Source organism: Notolepis coatsorum, assembly GCF_963971535.1.
Source record: "Notolepis coatsorum genome assembly, chromosome: 1".
NCBI lineage: Eukaryota > Metazoa > Chordata > Actinopteri > Aulopiformes > Paralepididae > Notolepis > Notolepis coatsorum.
In genome coordinates this window covers 114,086,986-114,093,267 of record NC_140165.1, presented here as the reverse complement: position 1 = coordinate 114,093,267, position 6,282 = coordinate 114,086,986, and positions in this window count along the sequence as shown.

The following is a 6,282-nucleotide window of genomic DNA, read 5'->3' as shown; positions in this document are numbered from 1 at the left end:
CCGCCGCGCGCGCCACGTCAGTGCTGAGGCGCGCACGTTTTGCCGCCCGCATTTACTACGGCAGGCGGGGTGTACATCTCCGACAGCTAAAAGCTAGCCCCGCCCCCCTACACACTTTTTCGGGATATGACGAGATCGAGTGCCCTGTGTGATCCATAAACCAATCAAAAGGCTGACTTCAGCGACGCTACAAAAAGTGGGGGGAGATATATCCATAGATATATATAGAACACTAGATAGCTTGCCCGCGCTGCCGGCCAATGGAGAGCGACGTCACTGAACCGCCGCCATCTTGCTCCAGTTAGCCTTGAGTGAGAGTGAGTGAGCTGCACAGACAAAAATACTCATAACTCGCTGAAATATTGACGGATTTACAAACGGTTTGGTTTATTACAAGCATTATTAACGTGGCTATGATTCAAGCAGTTTGTAAAAAAAAAACATCTTTAAAACATTTTTTTTTATAAGTATGCAGCATCATAACTACATCTTTGATGTTTATAGCAAACTAACCCGTTTGTAAATCCGTCAATATTTCAGCGAGTTATGAGTATTTTTGTCTGTGCAGCTCACTCACTCTCACTCAAGGCTAACTGGAGCAAGATGGCGGCGGTTCAGTGACGCTGGTGACTCCGCCTTAAGCTATCTAGTGTTCTATATATATCTATGGATATATCTGCAGCATAGATATAGAACACTAGATAGCTTACCCGCGCTGCCGGCCAATGGAGAGCGACGTCGTCGTAGCGCCGCCATCTTGCTGTACTGTACTGTACCCATTCTGCAATCTGTTAATAAAGTTTTCATTCATTCATTCATTCATTGCTCGAGTCAGCCTTGAGTGAGGGTGAGTGATCTGCACAGACAAAAATACTCATAACTCGCTGAAATATTGACGGATTTACAAACGGGTTGGTTTGCTATAAACATCAAAGATGTAGTTATGATACTGCATACTTATAAAGATGTTTTTTTTTACAAACCGCTTGAATCATAGCCACGTTAATAATGCTTGTAATAAACCAAACTGTAACTGAGGGGTACAATTCCCTGACTGTATTGATAAGTATGGTATCATTAAACCACTACCGCTTTATGTACTTTAACTACTGGCCACACAGTACATGATATAGATATGATGAACACTTTCCCACCTGATGAAACCAAGTCCACACAAATGTATAAGTCGAATATTTAATATATAGCAAAGGGTATATACAACGTTCACTTAATGACATTTATGATTTGAATGCACTTGTAAGGCAAATGAGTATTCGTAGGCAAATCAACATTGAATGTCCAATCTCTGGTTACGCAGGAAGCAAGTATACAACCTGGTTCTTTAGGGAACTATAGCGATGGTACTTAATGATTATAGCTGGATATACTAAAGGGGGGTCCTGCTGGTTGTAAGTCAGTAGGGGGGGGGGTTAGGAGAGCCGCCGGCGATATCCCATCTGGCCAACGATTTCTTGGGAGAATTCAGAGTGCTGAACACGGTGCCCACAGAACCTTGGTCCACAGATGAATACAGTTGGGCCCTCTTGTAGACGGTAGCTGCCGGTCCACAACGAAGAGACGTGAGGCGACCTCACTCGGGTTAGAGCGCCGTCTCACCTGGACTCCTCTCGGGGGTAGTTCCAACACTTACCAGTGTTGGCTGTTATCCATGGCATAATCAAAGCACCCAAAGCAAGTAGATAATCCAAGCCGTGTAGGGCTCGCCGTCGCCCGGGTAAGGTAATCCAATGTGCAGGTCCACTCGTCCTTGCCCAGAACTCCTCGGATGAAAGCACCACACGTGGTCTGCCCAGCCTGGTTAAGACTCTAGATAACGCGAGGAAAACGATGGGGGTACTGCTCACTTTATAACTCTAACCGAACGATGCACCATACATAATAGACTATTATTAACTTAATAGAAATACGTCCCACTCGACGGTATAGTGCCAAACTATGACAATTCAACTATTAATCCACACGATGTCTCAATGCCATTCTGAGGCCAAGTTGACCATACTGCACCACACGTGTATCGTGGGTGAGGCTTAACGTCTTGCCACTAGGTTGGAGGGTAAAGATGTTATGGTTTGACACCGACCCCAAATGCTAACGACACAAAGAGAGTTGTTTCAGAGTTGCCAAAAACTAGGGCTTGCTTTATTTCACAAAATAGCAGCAATAACTTGGTTGAGAACAAACAAAGACTGGGATACAAGCATAGACGAATGTTGCTGCTCTGCAGCTTCTCCCGGGATGGTTCGTCCGAGGATTAGACTGTGACGTCAGAGCCGCTCTGCAGATTCCTCTCGGCAGCTCCCCGAGGTGGTGACAGAGAGGGAGAGAGAGAGCGGGTTAGCTCAGAGTACAGTTGGGAACAGAGCAGGTGACAGGAGAAGTGACTTGTCCCAAAACAGATAATCCAGTGACAGAATCTTCGGTGTAAATACACACTGTGAGCAACGTCCCAACAACAATCCACGTGATAGAATCTTCGGTGCTAATACACACAGTGAGCGAAGTCCCAATAATAATCCAAGTGATAATATCTTCGGTGTGAATACACACAGTGAGCGAAGTCCCAATAATAATCCAAGTGATAATATCTTCGGTGTGAACACACACAGTGAGCGATGTTCAAGCAAATATTATCCAAAATGAACAATCCAAAATACAGGCACAGGGTGAGTGACAGTCTGACAAAAAGCAGGATCTCTTCAGTGTTTAACACACACGAAAAACGATAGGGTCAAAGACAGTCTTGCCAAACTCACCCAGGCGCTGTGCGTAAAGAGAGCAGGATCAAACAGGGCGAGCGCGTCGCCACGGGGAACGGGTTGTCCAAGCGGAATACTTCTTGAATATCCTGGGAGGCAAAGCACAGGGAAAAACAGCAGGCAAGGAAGGAACAGCAAATGCTGATAATATATCAAAACGATCCAACAACACTTGATGGGGAATCGGGGTATATATAATCAGAGGAATGCTTAATGACAAGCTGTGACAGCTGCGGGATGAGATTGACAAGCGTGTGGTTGGGGAAGCACCAATCAAACGGCGTCTACGGGAAGAAGCGTGTGAATAGGAGAATGCAATTGATTAACAGAAAACTAAAGGAACAGAGCGAGTAGGCTTAAAGGAACAGAGCGAGTAGGTGAGCAGCGGACAAAACCTCACAGTACCCCCCCCTCCACGGGAGCCACCCGGCGACCAGGCCGACCCGGCTCGTCAGGATGGGCACGATGGAAGTCAGTGATCAAGCCGGGATCCACGATGAGCTGTCGGGAGACCCAGCTCCGCTCCTCCGGGCCGTAACCCTCCCAGTCCACCAGGTACTGGAACCCCCGACCCCGCCGTCGAACGCCCATCAACCGGCGGACCTGCCACTGGGGGTGACCATCCACCATCTCGGGAGGCGGAGGATCAGGAGCTGGAGGCATCAGGGGACTGAGGGAGACGGGCTTAACCCGGGAGACATGGAAAACGGGGTGAACGTGCATGGACGCAGGAAGTTTAAGACGCAGGGCCGCCGGACTGAGTACCTTCAGAACCTCGAAAGGTCCGACGAAACGGGGGTTAAGCTTCTTGGCCGAGGACCGAAGCGGGAGGTCCTTCGCGGAAAGCCACACCCTCTGCCCAGGGTGGTAAGTCGGCGCGGGAACCCGGCGCCGGTCGGCCCCACGACAGGCACGCTCAGATGTCCGGAGCAGCGCGGTCCTGGTGATCTCCCAGACCCGTCGGCAGCGGTCGAGGTGGACCTGCACGGAGGGAACTGCCACCTCCGTCTCCTGTGCGGGGAAAAGAGGCGGCTGGTAGCCCAGGGAAACCTCAAAAGGTGAGAGGCCGGTGGCGGAACTGACCATGGAATTGATGGAGTACTCGACCCAGGGAAGGAAACGGCTCCAGGAAGCTGGTCTCTCGGCTGCCACACACCGAAGAGCAGACTCCACGCTCTGGTTCATCCTCTCCGTTTGTCCGTTAGTCTGGGGATGATAACCAGAGGAAAGACTGACCGTCGCCCCCAATCCCTTGCAAAAAGCCCGCCATACCTGGGAGGTGAACTGGGGCCCCCGGTCAGAGACGATGTCCTGGGGAATACCATGAAGGCGGAACACGTGGTGAGTCAGGAGGTCCGCCGTCTCGGCCGCCGAGGGGAGCTTGGAAAGGGCCACGAGGTGAACCCCCTTGCTGAATCGATCCACCACGGTCAGAAGGCAAGTGTTCCCCTGGGAGGAGGGAAGACCTGTGACGAAGTCTAGCGCCACATGTGACCAAGGACGGCTCGGAACGGGAAGTGGCTGTAAAAGCCCGGAGGGTGCCTGGTGCGAGGCCTTGCTGCGGGCACAGACCGCGCAGGCCAATACGAACTCCTTGACGTCGTTCCGCATGGTGGGCCACCAGAAACGACGAGCCAGGAAGGAGAACGTGCGATGAACGCCCGGGTGGCAGGCGAACCGGCTGGTATGGCCCCATAGCAGCACCCGGGACCGGACAGAGTCGGGGACGAAGAGACGATGAATCGGAACGTTGCTTGGAGCACGCTGGAAGCGTAGGGCACGTCTAACCACCCCCTCGATGCCCAAGGTGATGGCTCCAACCACCCTGGCCTCCGGGAGGATGGGAGTCGGATCCTCAGAGGGTGGAGCCCCCTTGGAGTGTAACCGGGACAGGGAGTCGGCCTTCGTGTTGCGGGAACCAGGACGAAAAGTCAGCGAGAAGTCGAACCGACTGAGGAAGCTGGCCCATCTTGCCTGCCGACCGTTGAGGCGCTTGGAAGCGCGGATGAACGTCAGGTTCTTGTGGTCCGTCCAGATGGTAAATGGCTCCTCGGCCCCCTCAAGCCAATGACGCCACTCCTCCAACGCAGCCACGACCGCCAGCAGCTCCCGATTGCCGGTGTCGTAGTTCCTCTCGGCAGGGAGGAACCGACGCGAGTAGAAGGCGCAAGGATGTACCTTCTGGTCCATTGCCGAACGCTGGGATAAGACAGCCCCCAGTCCAGTATCCGAGGCGTCCACCTCTACAATGAACTGTCTCTTGGGGTCAGGGTGGAGCAAGATCGGGGCGGAAGTGAACTTCTTCTTGAGGGAGCGGAACGCAGCACATGCCGCTGGGGACCAGTCGAACGGCAGAGCGGGAGAGGTCAGTCTGGTAAGTGGCTCCGCCACTTGACTGTAGTTCCGGATGAACCTTCGGTAGAAGTTGGCGAACCCGAGGAAACTCTGTAACTCCTTCCGAGTGGTGGGTTCAGGCCATTCCTCCACAGCTTGGATCTTGCGAGGATCCGCTCGGGTCAAGCCCTTCTCAACGATGAAGCCCAGGTAGTCGACGGAGTCGGAGTGGAAACGGCACTTCTCCGCCTTGACGAAGAGCCGATTGTGGAGGAGGCGCTCTAGCACACGGCGGACATGCTGGATGTGCTCCTCGAGGGTCCTGGAGAAGATGAGGATGTCGTCCAGGTACACCACCACAAACACCTCCAGCATGTCACGAAGGACGTCGTTCATGAGTGCCTGGAATACCGCCGGGGCGTTGGTGAGGCCGAACGGCATCACCAGGTACTCGTAGTGGCCCCTGGGGGTCTTGAAGGCGGTCTTCCATTCATCGCCCTCACGGATACGGACAAGATGGTAGGCACTCCGGAGGTCCAGCTTGGTAAAGACGGTGGCCTGGGTGAGAGGCTCGAAGGTGGAGTTCATGAGAGGAAGAGGGTACTTGTTCTTGATGGTGATCTCGTTGAGCTGGCGATAGTCGATGCAGGGTCGAAGGTCCCCGTCCTTCTTCCCAACAAAGAAGAAACCGGCCGCCACCGGGGAGGAGGAAGGCCGAATGAGTCCTGCTTCCAAGGACTCAGAGATGTACTGATCCATCGCCTTCTTCTCCGGAACGGTCAGACTGTAGAGGCGGCTGCCGGGAAGGGGAGCCCCTTGGCAGAGGTCGATGGCGCAGTCGTAAGGGCGGTGGGGTGGAAGGGCCTGAGCCCTGGACTTACTGAAAACCTCCAAGAGGTCGTGGTACTCGGGAGGTATGGATGAAGAGTCCGGAGGCGACTCACCAGCGGGCCTCCGGGGCGGGGGACAGGACGCCGCCTGTAGACACTGGGCGTGACAGGAGGAGCTCCAGCCCTTGATGGTACCGGAGGACCAGGCGATGTGGGGCTCGTGCAGCGCGAGCCAGGGCCTACCCAGGACCACCGGGACGAGAGGGGATCGGGTGATAAGGAACTGGATTCTCTCAACGTGGTTCCCAGCGATGGTCAGCACGACTGGGCAGGTGCGTTGA